The following is a 15,752-nucleotide window of genomic DNA, read 5'->3' on the forward strand; positions in this document are numbered from 1 at the left end:
ATCCAAAGGAGTACGGAACACATTCTTTCCGGATAGGGGCGGCCACAGAGGCAGCTAGGGCAGGAGTGTCAGAGGCCGAAGTTCAGAGAATGGGTCGTTGGAAGTCCGCATGCTTCGCCAGATACATAGACCCGACTTGCTTAATTAACATGTGTTGTCTCTTACAGGGGTTGAAGTTTGGGTGGTAGGAGATTCCTACGTACACTGGGCCGAAAAGAGGGCCAAACTGCGGCCAGGAGGAACAAATCTCTACATCCCGGGAATAAAAGTTAACTGGAGGGGTATCAGAGGCCTCCGGTGGAAACAGGTGTTCAAGGAGATGGTGGGCTTAGCAAGGATGTCGGAACGCCCGGTGATATTGGTGTTACACGCGGGTGGCAATGACCTGGGCAAACAAAAGGTGGCCGAATTGTACAAATGGGTGACAACGGATACGGAACAGTTCAGCAGTCTGTTCAGGAACATGATTCTGGTGTGGTCGGAGATAACACCACGGGCCGAATGGCGTGGTGCAAGAGATAAAAAAGCCATAGAGCACAAGGGTGAAATTCAATGCTCGGATCGGAAAATATGTGAGAGGAAGAGGCGGTATCGCGATTCATCACCAATACCTACAAAAGAAAAACACGCCACAATTAAGACCGGACGGAGTTCACCTAACAGACATTGGCCTCGATATTTTTCTGTCTGGTTTACAGGACGGGGTTGAACAGGCCCTAAAAGTGTTGGGTGGGGTCGGAGTCCCGCGTAGGTAATACACGGGATCCTCCGTGGCGGAAGAAGCGGAGGAGGGCAAAGGTCGTAGTCGCTCGTTGGTCCAATTCCCCTGTCGATCACGGACAGGAGCTCGGCGCGAGCCGCTCGTTACGATATGTAATTGCCTTTCTCTGCTTATTTAATGAATAAACTGTGACCGACCTGTTCAACCCACCTAGGACTGCGTGTGTTTCATTACGGGATTGATGGGAGGGGGGAAGGCACTGGTTACGACACCCAGGTCTCCACAGTCTGGCAGACGCGGTACTGTATAAGGTGCGCGTCTCTGACTGGGGAGCACCCATAGAGAGCAGCACGGAAAGGTTGTCAGTGCCAGTTCCCCCCTGGCATCACTCCCCTTTAGTGATGCACTAATTGGAAGACCCCCAGCCGGCCAGTGTTCACTGGAGGGGAGGGGTCCTACGGCCACTCCTACAGGGGTTAAATCCAGGTGTCCGGCCGGGAACTTTCTCTTTTCCTCCCGGCGGACACCTGGAAGCATTGTCCCACCCTCCCTCCCTTTTTAAAGGCTAAAGATGATACTAACCTGCGGGATGATGTAGATTTGTAAATGCTATTGTAATATTTTACGTTAAAAAAAAAAATAAAAAAATGTACATACGTATGTGATATAACTAACTCTGGTAACCTTTATTAAGTCACAGCGGAAGAAGCGGAGGAGGGCAAAGGTCGTAGTCGCTCGTTGGTCCAATTCCCCTGTCGATCACGGACAGGAGCTCAGCGCGAGCGGCCGTTACGATATGTAATTGCCCTTCTCAGCTTATTTAATGAATAAACTGTGACCGACCTGTTCAACCCACCTAGGACTGCGTGTGTTTCATTACGGGATTGATGGGAGGGGGGAAGGCACTGGTTACGACACCCAGGTCTCCACAGTCTTCCTAGACCTGACCATCCAGCCAAACTGAGCAATCGTGGGAGAGGAGCCTTGATGAGAGAGGTAAAGGAGAACCCCAAGATCACTGTGGCTGAGCTCCAGAGATGCAGTAGGGAGATGGGAGAAAGTTCCACAAAGTCACCTATCACTGCAGCCCTCCACCAGTCGGGCCTTTATGGCAGAGTGGCCCGACGGAAGCCTCTCCTCAGTGCAAGACATATGAAAGCCGCATAGAGTTTGCTAAAAAAACACATGAAGGACTCCCAGACTATGAGAAATAAGATTCTCTGGTCTGATGAGATGAAGATGGTGATAATTCTAAGCGGTATGTGTGGAGAAAACCAGGCACTGCTCATCACCTGCCCAATACAATCCCCACAGTGAAGCATGGTGGTGGCAGCATCATGCTATGGGGGTGTTTTTCAGCTGCAGGGACAGGATGACTGGTTGTCATTGAAGGAAACATGAATGCTGCCAAGCACAGAGATATCCTGGATGAAAACCTCTTCCAGAGTGCTCTGGACCTCAGACTTGGCCGAAGGTTCACCATCCAACAAGACAATGACCCTAAGCACACAGCTAAAATAACAAAGGAGCAGCTTCAGAACAACTCTGTGACCATTCTTGACCGGCCCAGCCAGAGCCCTGACCTAAACCCAATGCAGCATCTCTGGAGAGACCTGAAAATGGCGTCCACCAATGTTCACCATCCAACCTGACGGAACTGGAGAGGATCTGCAAGGAAGAATGACAGACGATCCCCAAATCCAGGTGTGAAAAACTTGTTGCATCATTCCCAAGAAAACTCATGGCTGCACTAGCTCAAAAGGTGCTTCTACTCAATACTGAGCAAAGGGTCTGAATACTTATGACCAGGGGATAGTTCAGGCTTTCTTTTTAAATAAATTTGCAAAAATTTCTACATTTCTGTTTTTTTTTTTTCAGTCAAGATGGTGTGCATAGTGTACATTAATGAGAAAAAATGAACTTTTTTGAATTTACCAAATGGCTGCAATGAAACAAAGAGTGAAATGTAAAGGGGTCTGAATACTTTCCGTACCCACTGTATATACACCCAGTTGGGACCCAACTCGTCAGCCCGCTCCATACACCCTCACCAGACGTAGGGCATAATGTTATGTCTGATGTTGGATGGAGTTATCATCAATGGGAGGTTGTTAAAAAGGATACAGTATATATTAAAAAAAGAAAGTGTCACAACTGACATACATACCTAACAGACCGGACATTCAGCGTCTCCCACTCACACACCACCTCCTCACCTCGCCCCCTATCTGTCGGAGTCCCACAAGGTTCAGTCCTAGGGCCCCTGCTCTTCTCCATTTCCACCTTTGGCCTGGGACAGCTCATAGAATCTCACGGCTTTCAGTATCACCTCTATGCTGATGACACACAGATCTACATCTCTGGACCAGATATCACCTCCCTACTAACCAGAATCCCTCAATGTCTGTCCACTATTTCATCCTTCTTCTCCGCTAGATTTCTAAAACTTAACATGGACAAAACAGAATTCATCATCTTTCCCCCATCTCACGCGACCCCCCCCCAACGAACCTATCCATTACAGTAAATGGCTGCCCACTCTCCCCAGTCCCACAAGCTCGCTGCCTCGGGGTAATCCTTGACGCTGATCTCTCCTTCAAACCACATATCCAAGCCCTTTCCACTTCCTGCCTCCTTCAACTCAAAAATATTTCACGAATCCGTTCATTCCTCAACCAAGAATCTGCAAAAACCCTAGTCCATGCCCTCATCATCTCTCGCCTTGACTACTGCAACCTCCTGCTCTGTGGCCTCACCTCTAACACTCTCGCACCCCTCCAATCTATTCTAAACTCTGCTGCCCGACTAATCCACCTGTCCCCCCGCTATTCCCCGGCCTCTCCCCTCTGTCAATCCCTGCACTGGCTCCCCATTGCCCAGAGACTCCAGTACAAAACCCTAACCATGACGTACAAAGCCATCCACAACCTGTCTCCTCCATACATCTGTGACCTCGTCTCCCGGTACTTTCCTACACGCAACCTCCGATCCTCACAAGATCTCCTTCTCTACTCCCCTCTTATCTCCTCTTCCCACAATCGTATACAAGATTTCTCTCGCGTATCACCCCTACTCTGGAACCCTCTACCACAACACATCAGACTCTCGCCCACCATCGAAACCTTCAAAAAGAGCCTGAAGACCCACCTCTTCCGACAAGCCTACAACCTGCAGTAACCACCGATCAACCAAACCGCTGCATGACCAGCTCTATCCTCACCTACTGTATCCTCACCCATCCCTTGTAGACGGTGAGCCCTCGCGGGCAGGGTCCTCTCTCCTCCTGTACTAGTTATGACTTGTATTGTTCAAGATTATTGTACTTGTTTTTATTATGTATACCCCTCCTCACTTGTAAAGCACCATGGAATAAATGGCGCTATAACAATAAATAATAATAATAATAACTGAAAACTGCATCGAAACCTGCATTACGAATCACGTGATTCTAGTAGGAATCTTGGAATCACTCGATCGATGAATCCGTAGGCCTCAAAACTGTCTGAATGAAAGACCGTCTTTGTCTCCAATGGCAACCAATCACAGAGCAGCTTTCATTTCTTAAACTGCTCTGGTAGCATGAAAACTGAGCTCTGATTGGTTGCCCTGGTAAAATAAACACTGTGCTGTTGTTGCTATGGGTAATAAAGACAGGTTTAATGTAAAGACATATTAGCTTAATCTGTCCATTTACTTAAAAAAGCTGCCCCACATACTATAATAGCTTACTAGGGAAGGTATGAGGCTGCTTCGTGTACCACGGCCTTCTGGCCGTTACAATGGCGGCCATTTTGGATATTCCAGACACAGAAATAACTAATAGCTTCATAGAAAACGCATTTACCGTCCATATACTTCCATAGAAATAGATCTTTAGCTCGCGGTGTCTTATTTCTCGATAATGAAGGGTTTTGTGCAGGGAATCCTCGGGCCGTTCGTGCTATGACGGCATTACAACACACGCTCACACTGTAATCGCGGGTTATTACAGCCGGGAATTTCCATAGCCTCCCCATACATGAGAAATGAGATCTAGGTTACAGGTAATGGCTGAGGCCATTTGTATAATTATCAGTAATGACTTAATGACATGTTTACTGCCGCACCACAACACAATGGCGCTAACGAGGAGCCACTGTGTCCTTCTAAGAAACGGCGGGGAGAAAGAACATACCCAGGGTAACGGCGGAATAGGTAAAAGGCCCAAACGCACCTCATGTCCCCCCATTACTGCAGTCACGGTAACCACAGCACAGTGACAACCACAGTGTCCCATAATCCCACATGCCACAGTGCCCTCATAGCAACAACCACAGAGCCCCCCATAATAACAGTGATATCCACAGTGCCCCCATAATAACAGTGATATCCACAGTGCCCCATAATAACAGTGATATCCACAGCGCCCCATAATAACAGTGATATCCACAGTGCCCCCATAATAACAGTGATATCCACAGTGTCCCCATAATAACAGCGATATCCACAGTGCCCCATAATAACAGCGATATCCACAGTGCCCCCATAATAACAGTGATATCTACAGTGCCCCATAATAACAGCGATATCCACAGTGCCCCCATAATAACAGTGATATCCACAGTGCCCCATAATAACAGCGATATCCACAGTGCCCCATAATAACAGTGATATCTACAGTGCCCCATAATAACAGCGATATCCACAGTGCCCCCATAATAACAGTGATATCCACAGTGCCCCCATAATAACAGTGATATCCACAGTGCCCCCATAATAACAGTGATATCCACAGTGCCCCCATAATAACAGTGATATCCACAGTGTCCCCATAATAACAGTGATATCCACAGTGCCCCCATAATAACAGTGATATCCACAGTGCCCCCATAATAACAGTGATATCCACAGTGTCCCCATAATAACAGCGATATCCACAGTGCCCCCCATAATAACAGTGATATCCACAGTGCCCCCATAATAACAGTGATATCCACAGTGCCCCATAATAACAGTGATATGCACAGTGCCCCATAATAACAGTGATATCCACAGTGCTCCATAATAACAGTGATATCCACAGTGCCCCCATAATAACAGTGATATCCACAGTGCCCCATAATAACAGTGATATCCACAGTGCCCCCCATAATAACAGTGATATCCACAGTGCCCCCATAATAACAGTGATATCCACAGTGCCCCATAATAACAGTGATATCCACAGTGCCCCATAATAACAGTGATATCCACAGTGCCCCCATAATAACAGTGATATCCACAGTGCCCTCATAATAACAGTGATATCCACAGTGCCCCCATAATAACAGTGATATCCACAGTGCCCCATAATAACAGTGATATCCACAGTGTCCCCATAATAACAGTGATATCCACAGTGCCCCATAATAACAAATTGCCTCTTCTGAGAAAAAGAGGACTTAACTCTATAGCGCCACCTGTTGGAAGTAGCTACTTCCAAACAGGTGGCGCTATAGAGTTAAGTCCTCTTTTTCTCAGAAGAGGCAATTTGCATATTTAAATTCCCAGAGGAGCATTGTACGGCGAATAAGCCTCCTTACCTTGACAAGCCAGCCGGTATGTCACTCTCCATAATAACAGTGATATCCACAGTGCTCCATAATAACAGTGATATCCACAGTGCTCCCATAATAACAGTGATATCCACAGTGCCTCCATAATAACAGTGATATCCACAGTGCCCCCATAATAACAGTGATATCCATTACATTCTGCAGGATTATGGGGAAGGAGACAGTAGGTTGGGGGTTGCAGGAGCTCCGGTGTTGGTGAGGCGGTAGCTTTGGCAGTGGTGAGGAGGCAGCGGGGTCAGTGCAGGCTGTAGGCTTTCCTGAAGAGGAGGGTTTTCAGGTTCCGTCTGAAGGATCCGAATGTGGTTGATAGTCGGACATGTTGGCGCAGACAGTTCCAGAGGATGGGGGATATTCGGGAGAAGTCTTGGAGGCGGTTGGGTGAGGAGCGGATAAGTGTGGAGGAGAGGAGGAGGTCTTGGGAGGACCGGAGATTACGTGAGGGAAGATATCGGGACATTAGTTCAGAGATATACAGAGGAGACAGGTTATGGATGGCTTTGTAGGTCAGTATTAGTAATTTGAACTGGATACGCTGAGGGAATGGGAGCCAGTGAAGAGATTTGCAGAGGGGGGAAGCAGAGGAGTAGCGAGGAGAGAGATGGATTAGTCGGGCAGCAGAGTTAAGGATGGACTGGAGAGGTGCGAGGGTGTTAGCAGGGAGCCCGCAGAAAAGGATGTTGCAGTAGTCAAGGCGGGAGATGATGAGGGCATGCACAAGCATTTTAGTAGATTGACGGTCGAGGAAAGGACGGTTTCTGGAGATATTTTTGAGCTGGAGGTGACAGGAGATGGAAAGAGCTTGGATGTGCGGTTTGAAGGACAGGGCAGAGTCAAGGGTTACTCCGAGGCAGCGGACTTCCGGTACGGGGGAAAGCATGATGTCATTGATTGCGATAGATAGGTCAGGTAAGGAAGATCTGTGGGATGGAGGAAAGATGATGAGTTCAGATTTGTCCACATTGAGTTTGAGGAAGCGAGAGAAGAAGAAGGAGGATATGGCTGATAGGCACTCTGGAATTCTGGACAGCAGAGCGGTGACGTCTGGGCCAGAGAGGTAGATCTGAGTGTCATCAGCATAGAGGTGGTACTGGAATCCATGGGACTTTATCAGTTGTCCCAAGCCAAGTGTATAGATTCAGAAGAGTAGGGGTCCTAGAACAGAGCCTTGGGGGACTCCAACAGAGAGAGGGTGGGATGAGTAGGTAGTGTGGGAGTGGGAGACGCTGAATGTGCGGTTGGAAAGGTACGAGGAGATCAAGGATAGGGCGAGGTCTTTGATGCCAAAGGAGGAGAGGATCTGTAGTAGGAGGCAGTGGTCAACTGTGTCGAAAGCACAGGACAGGTCTAGAAGGAGGAGTACAGAGTATTGTCCAGTAGCTTTGGCGGTAAGTAGGTCGTTAGTGATTTTGGTCAGGGCAGTCTCAGTTGAGTGATGGGGGCGGAAACCAGATTGTAGATTGTCGAACAACAAGTTAGATGAGAGGTGGGAGGAAAGTTCAGCGTGGACGTGCTGCTCCAGGAGTTTGGAAGTGAATGGGAGCAGCGATATTGGGCGATAGCTGGACATAGCAGTTGGATCGAGGGTTGGCTTTTTAAGGATAGGCGTGATTGTGGCATGTTTGAACGCAGAAGGGAAGGTGCCAGAAGTTAGTGATAGGTTGAACAGGTGGGTTAGGGATGGGATAAGTGTGGTGGTGAGGTTGGGGAGGAGGTGGGATGGGGTCGAGCGCACAGGTGGTGAGGTGCGATTTGGAGAGGAGACAATTAAGCCCCCCTTCAGTGATGTTGGATAGGGAGGTTATGGGGTTTGGGCATTGGTCTGGTATACAAAGGGGTTGTGGTGGTTGAACAATAAAGACTTGCCTTGTCTGGTCGATCTTATTTTTAAAGTGTGTGGCAAAGTCCTCAGCAGAGATGAGGGAGGTTGGAGGGGGCAGTGGGGGGCGGAGGAGTGAGTTAAAGATTTTGAATAACTGTTTGGGGTTGTAGGATAGGGAAGATACGAGGGTTGTGAAGTAGGCCTGTTTAGCAGAGGTGAGAGCAGATTTAAAAGCGAGTGTTGCTTGTTTGAATACAACCCTGGACACTTGCCGGAGCTTTTTAGTGGTGTTATTGTGCCAGGGTTGTCTATTGATACGTCGCACTCTGCCATGGACGAGAGGGGCAACCGTGTCAATAGCTGATGCAAGAGTGGCATTGTAGAAAGCAGTGGCAGTGTCTGTGTTGTGGAGTGAGGATATGGATGCCAGTGGTAGGATGGAGTCAGAGAGTGTGTGGGTGTCTAGGTGTGCAAGGTTTCTGCGGGGGTGCGCATGTTGCTGGACATGGATGACTGTTGTGGATTCTGTTTTTGGGCTCCCTCTGGTGGTTACGGCTGGTACTGGGTGACTTTGGTGGGTTGCGGTCTCTGGTTTCCACCTGTCCATCAGAGGCTGGGTGTTTCCTATTTAACCTGGCTTTCCTGTCATTCCCTTGCCGGCTATCAATGTACTCAGATGTGCTCAGTTTGGTTCCTGACTACCTGCTCCCAGATCTCTCAGGATAAGCTAAGTTCTGTTTTTCAGTTGTTTGGTTTTTTGTCCAGCTTGCTAATTATGACTCTATGCTAGCTGGTAGCTCTAGTGGGCTGAGGTTCTCCCCATGTGCCATGAGTTGGCACATGGGTTCTTGTAATCTCAGGATGGTTTTTGATTAGGGTTTTTTGCTGACCGCTCAGACCCCTTTTGTATCATTCTGCTTTCTAGTTATAGCGGGCCTCATTTTGCTAAATCTATTTTCATCTCTATGTGCGTGCCTTCCTCTCATTTCACCGTCAATACATGTGGGGGGGCAACTATACCTTTTGGGGTTCATTCCTCTGGAGGCAAGCTAGGTCTTTATTTCCTCTGCAGTGCTAGTTAGCTCTTAGGCTGGCGCGTGGCGTCTAGAATCAACGTAGGCATGCTCCCTGGCTATTTCTAGTTGTGTTTGACAGGAGTAGGGCAGCGGTCAGCCCAGGTTCCATCACCCTAGAGCTCGTCCGTTATTTGAGTAGTTTTTGCTTGTCCAGTGCGATCCCCAGCCATTGGGATCCATGACTGTATAGCCGGCCCACAAAGTGTTAATTGTTTGGGCTGAAGCAGGAGAAAAAGAAGTGTTGAAGGGAAATTTTTTTTTTTTTTCCCTCAGAGTTTTGCTGCCTAGCCTTTAATTGCTGTCTAGCTGCTTCTTACCTCCTCTTAACCCTTGAATGGCTCTGACCTTAGCTGTTTAACATGGATGTCCAGAGTTTGGCTTCCAGCCTGAGTAATCTTGCTGCAAAAGTTCAAAACATACAGGATTTTGTTGTTCACACTCCCATGTCTGAACCTAGAATTCCTATTCCAGAGTTTTTTTCTGGAGATAGATCTACCTTCCTGAATTTCAGGAACAATTGCAAATTGTTTCTCTCTTTGAAATCTCGCTCCTCTGGAGACCCTGCTCAGCAGGTTAAGATTGTAATATCTTTCCTGCGGGGCGACCCTCAGAATTGGGCATTTGCATTGGCACCAGGGGATCCTGCATTGCTCAGTGTGGATGCGTTTTTTCTGGCACTGGGATTGCTCTATGAGGAACCTAACCTGGAGATTCAGGCTGAAAAGGCTTTATTAGCCCTCTCTCAGGGGCATGATGAAGCGGAAGATTATGGTCAAAAATTTCGGAAATGGTCGGTGCTTACTCAGTGGAATGAGTGCGCCCTGGCTGCAAACTTCAGAGATGGTCTTTCTGATGCCATTAAGGATATTATGGTGGGGTTCCCTGCGCCTACAGGTCTGAATGAGTCTATGGCTATGGCCATTCAGATTGATCGGCGTTTACGGGAGCGCAAACCTGTGTACCAGTTGGCGGTGTCTTCTGAACAGGCACCTGAGACTATGCAATGTGATAGAATTCAGTCCAGAAGTGAACGGCAAAATTATAGGCGGAAAAATGGATTGTGTTTTTATTGTGGTGATTCAGCTCATGTTATATCAGCATGCTCTAAACGCACAAAAAAGGTTGATAAATCTTTTGCCATTAGTACTCTGCAGTCTAAGTTCATTTTGTCTGTAACTCTGATTTGTTCACTGTCATCCATTTCCGTCGATGCCTATGTGGATTCGGGCGCTGCCCTGAGTCTTATGGATTGGTCATTTGCCAAACGCTGCGGTTTTAGTCTGGAGCCTCTGGAAGTTCCTATTCCTTTGAAGGGAATTGACTCTACACCATTGGCTATGAATAAACCGCAGTACTGGACACAAGTGACCATGCGCATGACTCCCGTTCATCAGGAGGTGATTCGCTTCCTTGTACTGTATAATTTACATGATGTACTAGTGCTTGGTCTGCCATGGTTACAAACTCATAATCCAGTCCTGGATTGGAAAACAATGTCTGTGTTAAGCTGGGGATGTCAGGGGGTTCATGATGATGCACCTCTGATTCCAATCGCTTCATCTACTCCTTCTGAGGTCCCTGCGTTTTTGTCTGACTATCGGGATGTTTTTGAGGAGCCTAAGTTCAATTCGCTCCCTCCTCATAGGGATTGTGACTGTGCTATAGAATTAATTCCTGGCAGTAAGTTCCCTAAGGGTCGTTTATTTAATCTGTCAGTGCCAGAGCATACTGCTATGCGGAATTATATTAAGGAGTCCTTGGAAAAGGGACATATTCGTCCATCTTCGTCCCCTCTGGGAGCAGGTTTTTTTTTTCGTGGCAAAAAAAGATGGTTCCCTGAGGCCTTGTATAGATTATCGCCTTCTGAATAAGATTACAGTCAAATATCAGTATCCATTGCCATTATTGACTGATTTGTTTGCTCGCATTAAGGGGGCTAGGTGGTTCACTAAGATAGATCTTCGCGGTGCGTATAATCTTGTGCGGATAAAGCAGGGTGATGAGTGGAAAACCGCATTTAATACGCCTGAGGGCCATTTTGAGTATTTGGTAATGCCTTTTGGACTTTCTAATGCTCCTTCAGTCTTTCAGTCCTTTATGCACAATATTTTCCGTGAATATCTGGATAAGTTTATGATTGTGTATTTGGATGATATTTTGGTGTTTTCTGATGACTGGGAGTCTCATGTTCTACAGGTCAGGAAGGTGTTTCAAGTCCTGCGGGCCAATTCTCTGTTTGTGAAGGGCTCAAAATGTCTCTTCGGAGTCCAGAAAATTTATTTTTTGGGGTACATTTTTTCTCCTTCTACTATTGAGATGGATCCCGTCAAGGTTCAGGCGATTTGTGACTGGACACAACCTACATCTGTTAAGAGTCTTCAGAAGTTCTTGGGTTTTGCAAATTTTTATCGTCGGTTCATTACTAATTTTTCCAGTGTTGTTAAACCTTTGACTGATTTGACTAAAAAGGGTGCTGATGTTGCTAATTGGTCTCCTACGGCTGTGGAGGCCTTTCAGGAACTTAAGCGCCGGTTTTCTTCTGCTCCTGTGTTATGTCAACCAGATGTTTCACTTCCTTTTCAGGTTGAGGTTGATGCTTCCGAGATTGGAGCGGGGGCGGTTTTGTCACAGAGAAGTTCTGATGGCTCGGTGATGAAGCCATGTGCGTTCTTTTCTAGAAAATTCTCGCCCGCCGAGCGCAATTATGATGTGGGTAATCGGGAGCTTTTGGCCATGAAGTGGGCATTTGAGGAGTGGCGTCATTGGCTTGAGGGTGCTAGACATCGTGTGGTGGTCTTGACTGATCACAAAAATCTGATTTACCTTGAGTCTGCCAGGCGTCTGAATCCTAGACAGGCTCGTTGGTCGTTGTTTTTTTTCTCGTTTCAATTTTGTGGTTTCATACCTGCCAGGTTCAAAGAATGTGAAGGCAGATGCTCTTTCCAGGAGTTTTGTGCCTGACTCTCCTGGAGACTCTGGGCCTACTGGTATCCTTAGGGATGGGGTAATATTGTCCGCCGTCTCCCCAGACTTGCGACGTGCATTGCAGGAGTTTCAGGTGGATAAACCGGATCGTTGTCCACCAGAAAGACTGTTTGTTCCGGATGATTGGACCAGTAGAGTCATCTCCGAGGTCCATTCTTCTGTGTTGGCTGGTCATCCTGGAATATTTGGTACTAGAGACTTGGTGGCCAGGTCGTTTTGGTGGCCTTCCTTGTCAAGGGATGTGCGCACCTTTGTGCAGTCTTGTGAAGTGTGTGCTCGGGCTAAGCCTTGCTGTTCTCGGGCCAGTGGGTTGTTGTTATCCTTGCCTATCCCAAAGAGGCCTTGGACGCACATTTCCATGGATTTTATTTCAGATCTCCCTGTCTCACAGAAAATGTCCGTTATCTGGGTTGTGTGTGACCGCTTTTCTAAGATGGTTCATTTGGTACCCTTGCCTAAGTTGCCTTCCTCCTCTGAGTTGGTCCCTTTATTTTTTCAGAACGTGGTTCGTTTGCATGGGATTCCGGAGAATATCGTTTCTGACAGGGGATCCCAGTTTGTGTCTAGATTTTGGCGGACGTTTTGTGCTAAGATGGGCATTGAGTTGTCTTTCTCGTCTGCATTCCATCCTCAGACGAATGGCCAGACGGAGCGAACTAATCAGACCTTGGAAACTTATTTAAGGTGTTTTGTTTCTGCTGATCAAGATGACTGGGTTGCCTTTTTGCCACTGGCCGAATTTGCCCTTAATAATCGGGCTAGTTCTGCTACTTTGGTCTCTCCTTTCTTTTGTAATTCGGGGTTTCATCCTCGTTTTTCCTCTGGTCAGGTGGAGCCTTTGGATTGTCCTGGAGTGGACGTGGTGGTGGACAGGCTACATCAGATTTGGAATCAGGTGGTGGACAATTTGAAGTTGTCTCAGGAGAAGACTCAGCAGTTTGCTAATCGCCGTCGCCGCGTGGGTCCTTGACTTCTTGTTGGGGACTTGGTGTGGTTGTCTTCTCGTTTTGTCCCTATGAAGGTCTCTTCTCCTAAGTTCAAGCCTCGGTTCATAGGTCCTTATAAGATCTTGGAGATTCTTAACCCTGTGTCTTTTCGTTTGGATCTCCCAGCATCGTTTGCTATTCATAATGTGTTCCATCGGTCGTTATTGCGGAGGTATGAGGTGCCCGTTGTTCCTTCGGTTGAGCCTCCTGCTCCGGTGCTGGTGGAGGGAGAATTGGAGTATGTTGTTGAGAAGATCTTGGATTCTCGTGTTTCCAGACGTAAACTCCAGTATTTGGTTAAGTGGAAGGGTTATGGTCAGGAGGATAATTCCTGGGTGGTCGCCTCTGATGTTCATGCGACTGATTTGGTCCGCGCCTTCCATAGAGCTCATCCTGATCGCCCTGGGGGTTCTCGTGAGGGTTCGGTGACCCCTCCTCAAGGGGGGGGTACTGTTGTGGATTCTGTTTTTGGGCTCCCTCTGGTGGTTACGGTTGGTACTGGGTGACTTTGGTGGGTTGCGGTCTCTGGTTTCCACCTGTCCATCAGAGGCTGGGTGTTTCCTATTTAACCTGGCTTTCCTGTCATTCCCTTGCCGGCTATCAATGTACTCAGATGTGCTCAGTTTGGTTCCTGACTACCTGCTCCCAGATCTCTCAGGATAAGCTAAGTTCTGTTTTTCAGTTGTTTGGTTTTTTGTCCAGCTTGCTAATTATGACTCTATGCTAGCTGGTAGCTCTAGTGGGCTGAGGTTCTCCCCATGTGCCATGAGTTGGCACATGGGTTCTTGTAATCTCAGGATGGTTTTTGATTAGGGTTTTTTGCTGACCGCTCAGACCCTTTTTGTATCATTCTGCTTTCTAGTTATAGCAGGCCTCATTTTGCTAAATCTATTTTCATCTCTATGTGCGTGCCTTCCTCTCATTTCACCGTCAATACATGTGGGGGGGCAACTATACCTTTTGGGGTTCATTCCTCTGGAGGCAAGCTAGGTCTTTATTTCCTCTGCAGTGCTAGTTAGCTCTTAGGCTGGCGCGTGGCGTCTAGAATCAACGTAGGCACGCTCCCTGGCTATTTCTAGTTGTGTTTGACAGGAGTAGGGCAGCGGTCAGCCCAGGTTCCATCACCCTAGAGCTCGTCCGTTATTTGAGTAGTTTTTGCTTGTCCAGTGCGATCCCCAGCCATTGGGATCCATGACAGATGACCGGTGAGGAGGACAGGGATGAGAAGGTGAGCAGATGGTGGTCGGATAGAGGGAGAGGGGAGGTGGTGAAGTTAGATAGAGAGCAGAGACGGGTGAATACCAGGTCTAGTGTATGCTCGTCTGTGTGGGTGGCTGCGGAGGACTGTTGAGTAAGTCCAAAGGATGAAGTAAGGGACAGAAGTTTGGAGGCTGTTGACTGAAGGGTATCAATGGGGATGTTGAAGTCACCCATGATGATGGTGGGAATGTCAGCTGAGAGAAAGTGAAGAAGCCAGGTGGAGAATTGGTCAATAAAGGCAGTGTCCGGGCCTGGAGGTCGGTATATGACGACCACTTGGAGGTTGGAGGGAGAGTAGATGCGGACAGAATGGACTTCAAAAGAGGGGAGGATAAGGGAGGGAAGAGGCGGGATTGGGTTAAAGGTGCAGTTTGAAGAAAGGAGAAGACCCACTCCTCCACCATGTTTGTTGCCGGGACGAGGGGTGTGGGTGAAGTGGAGGCCGCCATAACACAGCGCAGCAGGGGAGGCTGTGTCAGAGGGTGTTAGCCATGTTTCTGTGAGGCCAAGGAAGGCAAGATTGCGAGAGAGAAAAAAGGTCGTGAATCACATGAAGCTTAGTGCAGATTGAGCGGGCATTCCAGAGTGCTCCAGAGAGAGGGAGCAGGGGGGTGGGCGTCAGGGGCACGGGGTTTATGTTGGAAAGATTGCGGTAGTTCATGTTGGATAGGGAGCGATAGGAGGGAGTATTAATGGGAGGTATGAGATGTGGTGGTCCAGGGATGGGAGATATGTCTCCAGCGGTGAGAAGAAGCAGAGAGAGAGAGCAGGTGGTAGAAAGAGAGTGGCCGACTTGTTTTATGTTTTCTTAGGACAGATTTGAGGTTGAGGAGCAGGTTAGCAGAGGAGGATAGGTGGGGAGGTAAGAAAGAGGGAAGGGGAGATGATTACTAGGTTAGAGAGTGCTGGGATTTGTGATAGCGAAGGAGAGAGAGGATTAGTGGAGCAAACACTGTAAGGGTACCGTCACACATTGAAATTTCCATCGCTACGACGTTACGATTCGTGACGTTCTAGCGATATCGTTACGATATCGCAGTGTCTGACACGCAGCAGCGATCAGGGATCCTGCTGAGAATCGTACGTCGTAGCAGATCGTATGGAACTTTCTTTCGTCGCTTGATCACCCGCTGACATCGCTGGATCGTTGTGTGTGACAGCGATCCAGCGATGTCTTCGCTTGTAACCAGGGTAAACATCGGGTAACTAAGCGCAGGGCCGCGCTTAGTAACCCGATGTTTACCCTGGTTACAAGCGTAAACGTAAAAAAACAAACCGTACATGCTCACCCGTCGGTGTCCTTCAGGTCCC

At 48.0% G+C, this 15,752-nt stretch overlaps 1 protein-coding gene across 3 annotated transcripts in view; it reads left to right on the top strand.

Annotated features, from left to right (window-relative positions):
* TOGARAM2 (TOG array regulator of axonemal microtubules 2) overlaps positions 1-15,752 on the top strand; it is a 95,852-nt gene that overhangs the window by 23,893 nt on the left and 56,207 nt on the right. The window contains exon 1 of one of the 3 annotated variants that reach the window (XM_077282105.1): positions 4,668-4,764. The exons of the other annotated variants lie outside the window; for them this stretch is intronic. The gene's annotated coding sequence lies outside the window, so the exon portion shown is untranslated. Of the gene's footprint in view, positions 1-4,667; positions 4,765-15,752 lie in introns of those variants that run through there. 3 annotated transcript variants of the gene reach the window in all.

The sequence above is a fragment of the Ranitomeya variabilis genome, chromosome 2 (assembly GCF_051348905.1).
Source record: "Ranitomeya variabilis isolate aRanVar5 chromosome 2, aRanVar5.hap1, whole genome shotgun sequence".
Lineage (NCBI taxonomy): Eukaryota > Metazoa > Chordata > Amphibia > Anura > Dendrobatidae > Ranitomeya > Ranitomeya variabilis.